Genomic DNA, 15,727 nt, shown 5'->3' with positions numbered 1-15,727 from the left:
TAACACGGTGTAGGAAACACAGATTGTTGTCGTTGTTCTCTGTACTGACAGCACTCCAAATGTACAAAAAAATGAGCTCAATGTTAAAATTGACCGGAGTTCTCCTTTAAGGCTGCATTTGTTTGATTAAAAATACATTAAAAACAGTAATATTGTGAAATATTATTACAATTTAAAATAACAGTTTTCTTTTTGAATACATTTTAAAATGTAATTTATTCCTGTGATGCAAAGCTGAATTTTCAGCATCATTCCTCCAGTCTTCTGTGTCACATGATCCTTCAGAAATCATTCTAATATGCTGATTTGCTATTTTGCATTGATTTGAAATGTCTTTACTGTCACGTTTAATCAATTTAATGCATCCTAGCTGAATAAAAGTATTAATTTGTTTTAGAAAATCTTACTGACCCCAAATAGCTACTGTGTACGGCCTACTAAAATAGCGCTACACTGTAAAAAGTGAACAGTTGGATCAACTTAAAAAAATTACTTCAATTGGTAACACCTAAAGAAATGAAGTTTTCTCAACTTAAATTATCACGTTTTTCACGATAAAATTAATTTTAATTTAAGTTGATCCAACTGTTCACTTTTTACAGTGCAGCAGGAATTAAGTAAAATATTTTACAAGTTTGTCATTACATTTAAATAATCAAAATAAAGAACAAAACAGATTTTTACAAATGGAAGATCAACTTTGCACTGCAGTCTATACCAGCTTCTCAAACACTCACAGCACAAACGGCAATATTTAACTAAAATATACTTCTGAGAACATCAGGTTACACTTTATTTTAAGGTGTCATTGTTACAGTGTAATTATATATTTAACTACTGAGTAATATTAATCAACTACATGTACTTAGAGTTAAGGTAGGATTAGGGTTTGGTTGAGGGTTAGTTGCATGTAATTATGCATAATTTACTGTTATTACTAAGTACATGTAACATGTAACAAGGACACTGTAAAATAAAGTGTTACCCATCAGTGAGTGATGTCTTAAACCAATCAGTGAATTGTTTCTCTTTCTTTTGATTCGTTCATTGAAACAATCTGTCCAAACAAACCGACTGACTGAAATGAATCAAGTGTTCTTCATTGATGTGTGACACACACTGAAAATAATGGCTGAGTCTCTTCTGCATCAGATGAAGGAGCAGGATATCTAAAATCCCTTCTGCTGAAACTCTCAGTGTAATGACCAGATGTCTGTCTGTCCTCAGCGATACGCTCACTAACCTCTGTCCTGCTGCGACGCTCACACTGACCATCCTTTCCCTCACTTCCCTGCTGTGTGTGTGTGTGTGTGAGGTTTATTCTGTGATTTGAGGCAGAACTACAAGAAAATGTTATTGAATGGTTCTTTTGACACACACACACAAAAAAAAAATCAATCTACTGTCCTTCGCCAAGATGTGGGGCATTGCACAGTGGCTGCAAATTTCTGTAAAAAAAAAGATATTGCTTTGATAGAGACTTGTAATATGAATAACATAATAATGTTTGAAAAAAAAAAAAAAATTGTCTATTTTATATGGATATTAATATTTAATTTCACTGCAGCACCAATATTTTAAATGCTTGATGTGCTTCTTTTAATAAATCCAAACTAACAAGTAACCTTTATTCATCCACTCGTTGGCGATCACACGTTCACCTGATTGGTTACAAGTTTGTGACGTCAGAAACACCAGCGATTTCAAACCGTGTTTTTGAGACTGTCTTTTATGGAAGCTTGTTTCCGCCACTGAATAAAACATTTTAAAAGATAATTGCGACTTTTTATCTCACAATTGCGAGTTTACATCTCGCAATTCTGACTTTATTTCTCAGAATTGTGAGATATAAAGTCAGAATTGCGTGAAATAAAGTCAGAATTCTGAGATATAAAGTCAGAATTCTGAGTTATAAAGTCAGAATTGCGAGATATAAAGTCGCAATTGCGTCTTATAAAGTTAGAATTCTGACTTTTTTTCTCGCAATTGCGACTTTATATCACGCAATTCTGACTTTATATCACGCAATTCTGACTTTATAACACATAATTGCGAGTTTATATCTCGCAATTCTGACATCTTTTCTCAGAATTGTGAGATATAAAGTCCAATTCTAAGGAAAAAAAAAAAGACTGACTTTTTTTTTTTTTTTTACCTTAGAATAGTTTATATCTCACAATTCTGACTTTATAACACGCAATTGCGACTTTATATCATGCAATTCTGACTTTATATCTCCCAATTGCGTGATATAAAGTCAGAATTCTGAGATATAAAGTCAGAATTGCGTGATATAAAGTCGCAATTGCGAGAAAAAAAGTCAGAATTCTGACTTTATAACACGCAATTGTGACTTTATTTCACGCAATTCTGACTTTATATCTCGCAATTCTGACTTTAAAACACGCAATTGCGATTTATTTCACGCAATTCTGACTTTATGTCTCGCAATTCTGAGAAATAAAGTCAGAATTGCGAGATGTAAACTCGCAATTGTGAGATAAAAAGTCGCAATTATCTTTTTTTTTTTTTTGTGGCGGAAACAAGCTTCCATAGTCTTTGGTTCACCGCAGTTTTAAAGACAAAATACTCAGCAATGATGTTGACTTATGAATTTACTCATGGTTTGTCTTAAAGCATATTAAAAACACCACATAGACAAACAATTTTAAACGCTTGATTCTGATTGGCTGTCAATGTTTTTATTGTTCATCAGCTAGAAAAAAAAAATCACTCTGAAAGTGATTCCAACTATCTTCGATTACTTGTGGGATCATAAGATTTTTTTATTTATTTATTTATTTTACTTTGGGAGTAAGCCTATAACTACAGCCTGCAAAATATTACTCAGGCCTATTGTACACTCTGAAAAATAAAGGTCCAAAGGTTGTCGTTGTTTTTTGCAGTGATCCATAAACGAACCATTCAGTGAACAGGTCTTCTTTTTTTATTATTTTAATAATCTAAAGAACCTTTTTCTACTATAAATAAACTTTTCTGCAATGGAAATGTTGCATGGATGTTTACAATTTCTTCACTGAACCAGATGCCAATGAAGAATCTCTATTTTAAGGGTGTATTCTGTTAAAATAGACATTCCCGTATTTTAGGTGTGTGTATTCAGGGGAGGACAAAGTCTGTTCAAGGGGACAAAGTAAAAGTTTTGTGTGTGTGTGTGTGTTTTAAAGTTAGTCTGAATAAAACAAACCTTGGGGGGCAAAGACAAACATCATTACAAAGTTGGCTTTGATTAAGCTGTGTATGTGTGTGTGTGTGTGTGTGTGTGTGTGTGTGTGTGTGTGTGTGTGTGTGTGTGTGTGTGTGTGTGTCCTACTGCAGGGTCAAACACACACATAGATTAATTTATTCAAAAGGCATATTATCAAAATCTCTGCTGAGTTAAAGGTGCCTTTGTAACCGGGTTTACAGGGACGTTCTGCCAGCAATAAATCACTCCAAAAACATCCATAATCTAAAAGACAATTATCAGCAAGATAAATCTGCCGCCGTTGAAAACTTTGGTTTATATTTCATCAGAGGAAATTGGCAGCTCAAACCACAGGGAAACAAACTTGTTTAGCGGTACATGTATCTGATTTCGTTCATCGGACGTTGCTTATTTTCTCTCCCTCCCAATCTTTCACTTTCCACTCTTTTCTTATATACACTTAATCATTGGTAATGACGCTCCTGGGCAATTTCCTTTCATTTCTCTCGCTCTTACACCTCACTTGAATACTAACATATTCATTTAAATACTCATCACTTCCAGCTGAAACTTCTCTCTTCCTCTTTCATTTGTTTCACTGATTGACATTCAGATCCAGTATGACAGACCGGGGCTGGTTGGGACAATTTTCTTTCTTTGATGAAGAATATCTCTCGTAAGAAAACCCAACTAGGTGTAGAATAAACCATATTAGTTGATCATTTACTCACCATCATGTTGTGTTGTGACTTTCTTTCGTGGAGCTCAAAAGGAGTTATTCTGCAGACTGTCCAAGCTGCTCTTTTCCATCCAGTAGTCTGTTTTAGTCTGTTCAAAAGTTTGGACACAGTTGGCTTAATTTATGAACTCTTGATATTTTTGCTTAATTGCTTGAAGCTGCACGATTTTGGATAAATTGAGAATCACGATTTCAAACAGAGATCACGATTCTGAACAGACAACTAAACAAAATAACATGTAATTTACTAATTGACAATAATTGCTGCAGTCTATTTAATATGTTTAATTTGTCTGAATTAATTTTTATTTATTTTTTTAAACAGTTTGAATGAATGATTCAGTTACTCACTCAGAAATACTTCAGCTTCAGTCATTACTGGATGAATCAGCGTTTTTGAACGAATCTCTTGAGTGAATGATTCAATGACAATAATTTTTTTAACAGTCACTTGTCGCCAACTGGTGGCGTAACCAGTGTTGCCAGATTTGGCGGGTCGTCGCCCCAATCTGGCAACACTGGGCGTTACAATACAATCAATACAATCGTTATTCGAAGCGCCAAGTTACTTTCAAAAGGTGATTTGCACTATTGTGAACTCTTCCGTAGATATCAGTGTTTTTATCCGAGCTATAAACTTTTAACCCAGTACATCTGTGATATATTTGTAACACAGAAATAACCATAGGCCTATGTGTGGCTGAAAAGAATGGTTTTGAAGTGGTTTCATACCTATAGGTCTACATGACATCTGCTTTCTCTGGCTCAGCGGCAACACAAATGCATATTTGGATGTCAAGGTGTGATTTTGTCAAAGGTTTAATACACACGGGCGAATCATTGTCATTTAGGAATGAGATTGCGTGAGTGTTTGAATCAAGATCTTTTAACGATTAATCGTGCAGCTCTACTTGAAATACATTTCATAGTTGTGCATAACTATATTTCCTTACAAAATAATGTTGAAGAATATAATGTTGTATCATTTTGATACACTTTACATCATAATTTAATGTTTAAAGTTTTGACAACCTGGTTACTCTATCTCCATTAGTAAAATGCAGTTTTAGTCCAGTGACAAGGTTCTTTATTGCCATTGATGGTTCCATGAAGAACCTTTACGGGGGTCCTATTATGCTTCTTCACGATTTTAACTTTAGTTAGTGTGTAATGTTGCTGTTTGAGCATTAAACAGCTCAAATATCCCCAGCTTAAACAGCTAACACAGCAATTAACACCTGTTGCATAATTCATTCTCAGTACTTGAGAGAGAAGCAATAATTAAAGTTTTTTGTAAATACATATACATTTTATTTATAGAGCTGTGCACACAGTACACAATGCACAAATCTGTATATAAGTCTAATGTTTCAGATGTATACCACAATATTATTATTGTTTATTCTATTTATTTATGGTTTTTCCTTAGCCTCGTTTAAATGCCCGTTCTCATGTCATATATGTATGTATGTATGTACAAAGAGCTGCTGTAAAAAAAACACACAAAAATTCCTTGTGTGTTTGCGCACACTTGGCAAATAAAGCTCACTCTGATTCTGATTCTGATAAAAAAAGATCTGCAAGGTTACAAAGCTCAAAGTCCACTCCAAAGGGAGATATTTTATTTAACAGAATTCACTTTCCAAGAACTACAATGAACGACTCATTTGTACTACATACTCATTTATAATCCCTGCCCATGGAATACACAAACAAGGGGACGAGTCCTGGCTGAGCTGCTGCTATGTCAAAGAGACGCTGTTTTTTTTTCCACCCCTTTTCCAAAACTCATTTGTTTGACCTTCCTAAGGCTGATAAACTTAGAGTGGTTCAAATTGATTTTAAACACTGTTCCTGAACATTATAACTCCAACGTTTATCTGTGTGCTGCACATTTTACGGAGAACAGCTTCCAGAAACTAAGAGAGTACAATGCAGGCTACGCACAAAAGCTTCTCCTGAAATTCAGCAGTTCCCACTTTGTAGGGACAATCTGTTGTTTGTGGATCACAACTTGTAAGTATGTCTTATTATTTGTAGTTGTGTTTTCTATTAACAGTTCCAATTAAACGTTTTATGTTGTTGCTATGATTTTGGCTCTGGCCTGCTATAGCCAACATTAGAGTTGATAGTGTTTGTAAGCCCTGTCCAAATACCCATACTTGCGGTCTTGGCCACTTGAGAGCACGTGCCCGCGACAGGAAGTAAGTGTGCAAGACTGTCCCATGTCCTAAAAATGCCAAAGCACAGTGTCCTGAACGCACACTAAACCCACACTATCTTGGAGACCGCTTCGGAGCGATATTCGAGGCTAAGCACATCCCATCATGCATTATGTTCGGGAACTTGCATGCCCTGAAATCAAGAGATGAGGAAAACATTCATTCAAACATCATAATTTGGTAGTAAAACATAAAGTGTTGCACATTTTATTGGTGCAAAGATGAGTAGGCTATGTGTATTTTGTACAACATCTGCAACTGCTTTTTATCACCTAAAGTCCCCCTGTAGTCAATAATTGTATACCTTAAACTTTTTTCCTGAAATAAATGTCTTAATGCCTTAAAAAAGCTTGAATGTAACTCTACACCCTTGCCTCATTTAGTATACACGGTTCTATGAATATGCAAATTAGCCCCGCCTCCACTCACTCACTCCAGCTCAGAGATCCACTCATTGACGATCACATGTTGACCTGATTGGTTACAAGGTAGTTTGTGACATCAGAAAAAAACAGCGATTTCAAACTGCGTTTTGTCTTTGGTTCACTGCAGTTTTAAGGAGAAAATACTCAGCAATGGTGTTGACTTTGTTTGTCTTAATTAAAGCATATTAAAAACACCACATAGACATATAAACAATAATAAAAACTTTATTTCCACCAGAGGGGGACTTTAATTAGAAGCACCACAATTTTTAAATTGTGTCTTCTAGTTACATAGGGACTACTGAACAGACATTTAGAAGTTTATTTTAAAATGCAAAGTATTGAAAATAAATAAAGCTCTGTAAACACTTGCACTTTTAGCATAAGTGTGACCCATCGGGTAATCAAAAGTTCTACACTTGCAGTCTTCACGCCTACTTGAACACTTGGGCCAAATACAGGAAAAAATGTCATGTAAGTAAGTGGTCAAGTGCAAACACCGCAAGTGTGGGTATTTGGACAGGACAACATGTAGCTTTTGTAAGGCTGTTCAGCGCCTCTTAGGAAAATTAACCATGGTTTTACCTTTAACATCCATGGAAACTTTCCATTGTACAAAAGGTTCTTTATAGAGGAAAAGTGTTCTTTTGGGTTATTAAAATGTTCTTCACACTGAGATAAAAAAAAAAGGTTGTTTTAGGAACTGTTCACTGAAATGTTCTTTGAGGAACCAAAAATCAAGCGTAGCGTCAGTTCTGGCAGGTCACGTTAGTCAAGCTCGTATCAGCTGACTCTCAGCTGATCCATGTCTACCTATAGGAATACAACGCCTATCACTGTATTCATATACTGTATAAGCTCCTTCAGTATTATCAGCAGCTATCACGTTTTTAGGGAGCTAATTAAATGTGAAATTCAGCTGGCAAACCACATTATCTCACAAGGAATCGTGCAATCGGTAATTTAGCAAGAGGAATTCGTTCCCCCCAAGGATTTCACCTCAGATTCATTCAAGTTCGTGAACTTGAACACGAGATTCGCCGCATCGATCATAAGCTGCCTGATTTGGAAGTGACTTCAGTCTGCAGCTGCATTATTGACACAGGACTCGATATGATTCACTCTCCATTCATCTCTGAAAGTCTCCCCGAAGCTAAGCTAAGTTCCTTTTTAATGCTCATTGCTAAAAGCTATCGGGGTATTGGCAACATGCTTGTTGCTAATGCTATCTGTGTTGCTTGGGCATATCTAGTATTATTGAGTATACTGTACTAAGCGACATGCTGTGGTAATGAAAGCGTCAACACTAACAACATAGCTTGATGATCCCGTGAATGAGTGTGGAATCATGGGAGTCGTCATCCTCACCTCCGCAACAATGGAATTCAGTATGACGGGAGCAGAAATCACACTGTACTTCATTGCGTAGCTGCGCACTGCATATGACTCAGAGCTACAGGTCGTATGCTTCCCCGACCGGACTACACTAGTTTTAATACTAGTCCCATGGTTATAGAACATGCTTGAATCAGATTTTGTTGCCACTAGTCTGAGCTACTGCTGTAGGGTGTATGCTTCCCCTGCCAAACTACACTAGTTTTAGCAATAGTTCCACGATTTATACAACATGCTTGTTGTATCAGATTTTGCTGCCGCTAGGGGGGTAAGCTTCCCCCAATAGATCCCATACACTGTTAAATTGGCTACAGCAAAATGCTTGTTGCAATGTGTCCTTGCTTTCTCCAGCTTGGGGTGATGCTTCCCACATTATATTGGATCTATAGTGGCACTAACCTATGCATATGCCACTAACATCAGGATGTATAAACCATTCTATCAGCATTAGTCGTGTTGGGGATAGTGTGTAAAAGACATCAAGAATTTCGCTGTCAGTTTGTGTTTATATTGGCATATGGTTTTATTTTGGGGGGTTATTGCTGCTCTCCCTGCTCTTATCCATGCTAGGCTGCATGGATGCGCAGGGAGTTCTTGCCCAGAACAGAACCATACCGCCAATCCTAACTGTATGCTAATTGTCAATCGTATTTGACGATAGTGGTCCTGACAGAAATCAAGCATAGCGTCAGTTCTGGCAGGTCACGTTAGTCAAGCTCGTATCAGCTGACTCTCAGCTGATCCACGTCTACCTATAGGAATACGACGCCTATCAATGTATTCATACATAAGCTCCTTCAGAGTATTATCAGCAGCTATCTCGTTTCTCAGGAGCTAATTACCCTCCTCCCTCCCCAGCTCCGCCTCTCGTCAGTCAGGATTTAGCATTCTAATTACCCCTGAATCAGACTAAAATTCTCTAAATATGTTGTACATTAAAATTAATTAATGATATCTGCAATACATTCATATTGGTTCTGTTCTGTTTACCCTGAGGCCGTGTGTCCACCAAAGCATTTTTTTTACGCGGGTGGCGTATTTTTTCAGTTGTTTTCAATGGGAGTGCCGCGTTTTTAACGCCATGAGCGTAACGTTTTTCACGCTGAAGCGCTGAGCGATCTGCATTTTTTACAGGTCACCGAGAGTTGAAGAATGTTCAACTTTGGGTAAAACGCAGCGCTCATCACTGTCACTATTTACCCAACCGTCCAATCACAGTGGAGGAGGGGCGGAACTAATACCACACCAACCAACTGCCACGTTCTGCTTGCACAACAACAGATGACAACAACAAGCATAATAACGGAACAAAATAATTTAAAACAAGAGCCAGAGAAAATATGTTACATTGTATCGACATTTCATCAACTCTCGCCAAAATTGAACCTCTGCTATTTTTGTTAATCTACCCGAGTCAAACTTTCTAGAAAAGCATAGAATGGAAACGCCACTTTTAAGAATGACCGTATTTTCGTTTTAGGTCAAAATGCCTTTTGAATGGGAGTGCATGGGGCACTTCTATGATAGCATCAAAATCGCTATTTTTAAAACACTAAGAAGGCTCGACACAAAATAAAACTGTGCTTGAAGTATCGTCAGGGGCTCTACACATGAACTTGAGCATTGACTACATTGTTTGTGTACACAAAGTTTACTAAAAAGAAAGGTTTTGTACGACTCACTTTATCAGTTAGTGTTTCCGGTGGCTGGAATTTTGTCAGTCAAAAGTAGTCGATCTCCGAATTTTGATGCTATCATAGAAGTGCCTCATGCACTCCCATTCAAAAGGCATTTTGACCTAAAACGAAAATACGGTCAATCTTAAAAGTGGCGTTTCCATTCTAATTATGCTTTTACACGAAAGTCTGACTCGGGGAGATTAACAAAAAGAGCCTAGGTTACGAGAGTTACCCTTTAATATAGAATCAACACAGAAACAAAATATGTGTGAAATGAGATACTAGTAACACTTTCACGGATATTCCGTATCATAACAAGCAAAGCGTCTCAACTGAAAAAAAAAATGCTGCGCTGCCAAAACGCTCTCAAGCGCCCATAGCTAGGCGTTTTCAGCAGAGCACATAGCGTTTTCAGCTGTCTAAAAACGCTTTGGTGGACACACAGCCTAAGGGGGGGTTATTGCTGCTCTCTTGCCCAGAACAGAACCATACCGCCAATGCTAATTGTATGCTAATTGTCAATCGTATTTGATGATAGTGGTCCTGACAGAAGTGGTTCTTCTATGGTCTCACTGTGAAAACATTTATTTTTAACCCTGTGATGCATGATGGTCACTACATTGGACAGCTATTCAATGCTCACTTTCTTTTAAATGCTCTGGTATCAATGGTGTAACTGCAGTCACTACAGTGGACTCTAAAGCTGCGTTCACATTACAGTCGACACAATCCCATTCATTTCAATAGAGAGGCGATTTCCAGTGACACGAGCGACAGGATGTAGACATGTCCAGCGATGCGACAAAGTTGAGATATGTTTAACTTTATGCAAATGAAGAGCGACTTTGGGAGTGGCAACCAATAGGAGTGAAGTCAGAGGAGCACACGTGATCTGTCAAGGCAAGATGGAGAAGTGCTGTCTGACTCCGAGCCTGAATGGTTTCTTTAAACCAGATAGACTGGAGCTTGCGCTTCATTATTTATCATGCAGGGCATTCACTGTAAACAACAACAACAAAAAAGTTATATTGTGACCCGCAGTGGGACCCCACCTCTGTTGAAAAGCAGAGAAGTGACCAGAGGACCTCCTGAGGTCAGGTTTGGCTATGGAATCACTGGCAAAAAATGGCAATATATATGCCATTATGCTGCCTGACACAAAAGCTACATCTATATGCAGTTTCTATAAACTGCATAGGCTATACAGTTCCAGATTGTTTTTGTTTGCCATAGGCCTAAACAGTATACAAATATTAAAGGAACACTCCACCGTTTTTTGAAATAGGGCTTATTCACTTTCTTTCCTACATTTAGATAGGTCGGCAAATGCATTTTTGTCTCAGTGCATGCATTGTTTTAGTTTGACAGGGTCGGCTCTAGCTTAGCTTAGCATAATGAATGGAATCCTTTGTTGCCAGCTAGCATGTCCTGAGAAAGTGATATATAAAAAATAAAAAATAAAAACTAATTACTTCTTGTGGCCTGCGTATTCACAACAAGTACAAATAGTGATGCAGATTAACACTAGGCGATTTCCTAGGCAGATATTGACTTATATATTAAGGACTATATTAGGGGGAAGCACAGGCGAAGCACTGCTACTTGGGCGTGATATCTCTGCGCCTAAGTAGCAGTGCTTCGCCTGTGCTTCCCCCTAATATAGTCCCAAGTCAATATCTGCATAGGAAATCGCCTAGTGTTAATCTGCATCACTATTTGTACTTGTGAATACGCAGGCCACAAGAAGTAATTAGGTGTTTTTTTTATATTTTTTATATCACTTTTACTTAGGACATGCTAGCTGGCAACAAAGGATTCCATTCATTATGCTAAGCTAAGCTAGCGCCGACCCTGTCAAACTAAAACAATGCATGCACTGAGACAAAAATGCATTTGCCGACCTATCTAAATGTAGGAAAGAAGGTGAATAAGCCCTATTTCAAAAAACGGTGGAGTGTTCCTTTAATGTGTCATTTATCTGCATTTTTAATTTTCACATATAGTTCTAACGCTCAAACGCATGCAGAAGTTAATTGTGTTTTTTCATGCCTGGAGGACAATAAAAACACAGGGGAAAAAATAAATCCTGACTCAGGTTGTCATAATTCATGCGTCAGAGGATTAAGAGGATTAAAAATGTATGCGTATTAGGTCAGATTTATTTGTGTGCTTCGTTAATAAATTCAGTGCAAATGTCAGTCATCCGGCAGGAAGTCTTGAGTTCGCAGGTGCTGCAAAAGTATAAAGCCACATACAGCCCTAAATAACCCAGTCAAAATGATCAGATAGAAATGAGGAGACAAGAGACAGTGTGTCTGGGACTGTGTAGGCAGACGAGGAGAGACCGCAGGTAAGATTTATAATGAGAGCGAAACACATCTGAATCATCCGCCAAATCAATCTGAAAATAACACCCATTCTGTCTCCATCTCTTTCACTCCCACACTGAAAAAATACCGTCTTCTTCACAATGATGCGCACGCACATGCAAGATCCCACTTTTACAGTGAAACAGACACAAGTCTAGACTTTGCCATTACATATTAAACTTATTAGATGATAAAACAATAGATACATTGGGGGTGGGGGTGGGGGGTGGGGGGGGGGACAGCATGTGGTTACTCTGCTAAGACAACAGTTTGAACTAAAAAATGATGAAGAGAAGTGAGTTCTGAGTAAAGGAAGAGAAAAGCATTCATAAATTCCCAAACATACAACAAAACATACCAAATCACCAAAGCCATTTTCGAAAAAAGGCCAATCTGCCTTGATTCTCACACTAGTAAACAGCGCCACCATGTGTCCAAAGACTGCTACAACATCTACACAATAATTCCAAACAATAGCACTGCTTAACCTTATTCATAATGATTGTGATCAATAATACAAATTAAAAAATATCTGCATTCAGTCTCATTACATCTTCAATTTACTCTCAGGAATGAACAATTTTAGAGAATTTATTGTGAATTTGACTCTTCGCTTTACAAACAAAGTGTCAATGAATATATAATTGAATTAGTTACTAATTATGAATACACAACATAAGCAGTTATGAGATGTTTTGACTTTTTTTGATTTTATTCTTTACCCTAAACATAAATTTACAAGCTTAACCAGAAAAAAACTGCTTTGTATACAGGGTTATTAACGTTAACTCAATTTATAAAACTATAAAACTAATATATATACAGTATATATATCCCTAAAAGTCTAAAATATAAACACTTATATTAGACTCACCATGAATCACACGTTTTGGAAGAAGGATTGATGATGTATCGATTCACTATTAAAATTTTGTTATAGTTTTAAACAAAAAAAACGTTACATAATGCAACTGAAATAAAATATACATATTAGATGAAAACCCTAAACTTATTTCAATTAGTTGCCAATTTCCATTTAAATTTGAAGCACTAAAATTACTTACTGAGAATAACTAAATCATGAAACTGAACTGCAACTAAAATAAAAATGATTAAAACTAAGTAAAATTTAAAAAAAAAAAACTAATAAAAATGACAAAATCACATAATAAAATTAATGAAATACTTGAAAATATAAAACTAAGAGCTAATAAAAAAGGTAGTAAAGGAGTCCTTGTTACAGTGTAATTATGCATTTAATTACTGTGTAATAATAATTAATATGTAGGGTTGGGGTTTGGTTAGTTAGATGTAATTGTGCATAATTTATTATACAGTATAACTACATGTAACGTGTGTAACAAGGACACTGTAAAATAAAGTGTTACCAAAAAAAGTATAAATAGCATCATATAAATAATACTAAAATAACTCTGCTTAGAGTCTAACACCATCATTCACTGAAGAAAAAAAAAAGTGTGTTTGGATTTAAGTGATTTAATCTTGTACATCGGACCCACATGAATCAATTAAGTTAAATAAACATAATTTGTTCATGTAACTTCGACATCGTGGAATTAAGTCATTTTAAGTGACCCAATTTTAAGTAGTCTCAAAGTGAACTCCCTGACATGATTCAGGTATTTGATTTCATATATTTATTCATCCAGTTAGTGCCACACAACTGAACTAGCTAGTTCAACTTTTAGCTAGCAATAGCACACATTAGGATCTAAAATGCTAACATGCTCCTTCAGCTAAGCAGTTATGATATTATTTGTGTCAGTCTGCTCCACTCTTCTCCACAAGTGTACACTCTAAAAAAAGATGGTTCTTTAAAGGTTCTTTACACGTGGTAACAGTTCCATTTAGAACCGTATCGTCCTGAAGTACCTTTATATGCTGAAATGGTTCTTAGAGTTTAGGGTTCTTTATTCCCGCCTTTTTGTTTTTCAAATCTGTAACTGTCAAAGCCTCCTCATTACTGAATTTCTGGAGCTCAGCTGTACAACTACAGTCACTACACAGACCGTCAACATACTCTCAACAGGTAAATGATTTCTTTCTTAAAATGTTTATAAAACTTAAAAAATTGTAACAATCATTTCCTAACAATCATGTCTTTTTCTGTCTTTAGTTTAACAGAACATGTAAGTGTGAGCAGGTCTGTTCAGTTAAGGATACTCATCTTCTCTTCGCCAAAAAATAAGTAACAGAGATATGGAATTTATGATATGACTTTATTCCTAAACATACCCAGTCACAAAAAATATTAAAGCTATCCCATGACTTTATCACCTTTTCCTTTTAACATGGTACAGGGCTCGTACTGTCCATTTTTGCTAATTTTGGCCTTCATGAACATTTATTTTTACATAATCAAATGAAAGAGACACAATGTAACTCTTAACTCGATTGTGTATTTCAGATGCTGTCCCGTATCATAACCTCATCGTCTGCAGAGAGAAACTGCCACTCAGAATACACACGAAGGACGTAGAGACATCATAGGGGATTGTGAAGATATTTCACTGGAACTTGGTCTTCATTACATCTATATCGTGTTCAGTGTCAATTGTTATGTATTAATGTATTCAGCTAACCTCTGTTGTAAGAGCACTGTCATTTTTGCTACAATCTGCCATGTCAATAAAAAATAAATAACATGCTGTTTTAAATAAAAGAAGTAAAACCCAAGTAGAGGCAACAACATATAAGACCAGGCATAGAGGACTTAAAAAAAAAAAAAAGATATTAATAAATAATTGTTACAAAATATATTAATAATAGTAATATTAATAATATGAAGATACTATATACTAATATTAATGAAAATAAATATTGTTGAAAAGGTTATTTATACCATTAAGGCCCTATATAGCACTTTCAAAGCATGGTTCTTTATGGAACCTTATAAAAGGGTTATATTTAGCACCAGAAAGGGTTCTGCTATTGTTACAAGCCGAAGAACCCTCATTTGGTACTGTTCAGAACCATTTTTCTTCTTTCTTTTAATTCATGTTCCTTTGTAATCTTTAATCATATAATAACTTCCCCGCCCTCTTTTTTTATTTTTTTTTATTAAACAAATATAACAGCAAATACATACAGTTACAACTCAAAATAGAATTAAACAACAATAATAGAATTATAAACAGACAAAAAGCCAGGTTCCCCTCCCTCTCCAGTATCTCTTCTCTGACTCTGATGACGTGTTTACTGTGAGGGCGGAGCAACCTGTCACTCACATGAGATCCACCAATAGCAAACCACAATCATTAAATTATTTCAATAGATAAAATCAAGTCCCGCCCGACATTAATTCTTGTTTGAGAAGCCGTTTCGCTCGGATATATAGGCCTACGTCACAACATGAAATAAAAGACTATCGCAACTTCAGTTTCATACCGACTGAAAATAGCAACCTTCAAGGCAAATCTGTAGAGTAACAACAATAGTTTTTACTCGAGCAATTTCTCGGTTTATTCTTTAAAGAGTTTATGTCTAAGTCTACCAAAAAAGCTATTAAACATTTAAATCGTTGTTGTCCAGGAAAAATGATCGATTTCATGAAACACCTTTTATGCAGCACATTCAACACTATAGGGAAGGCAAAAACATTTTTCCACACTTTTGAATAGTCCATAAAACCATGCAGTGACTTAAAATATTTTAAATCATTAACATTTG

The 15,727-nt window shown here is 36.2% G+C and overlaps 1 protein-coding gene across 4 annotated transcripts in view; it reads right to left on the bottom strand.

Annotated features, from left to right (window-relative positions):
• LOC311277582 (uncharacterized protein) overlaps positions 1-15,727 on the bottom strand; it is a 35,663-nt gene that overhangs the window by 16,254 nt on the left and 3,682 nt on the right. For 2 of the 4 annotated variants that reach the window (XM_084387949.1, XM_084387952.1), the window contains exon 2: positions 3,940-4,036. The exons of 1 other annotated variant lie outside the window; for it this stretch is intronic. The gene's annotated coding sequence lies outside the window, so the exon portion shown is untranslated. Of the gene's footprint in view, positions 1-1,243; positions 1,305-3,939; positions 4,037-15,727 lie in introns of those variants that run through there. One more of the 4 variants, XM_084387950.1, reaches the window with a different exon arrangement.

This window comes from Rutilus rutilus (assembly GCF_951802725.1).
Source record: "Rutilus rutilus genome assembly, chromosome: 18".
Taxonomy (NCBI): Eukaryota; Metazoa; Chordata; class Actinopteri; order Cypriniformes; family Leuciscidae; genus Rutilus; species Rutilus rutilus.
The sequence above is the reverse complement of the archived record's forward strand: the minus strand, read 5'-3'. Positions and strand labels throughout refer to the sequence as shown.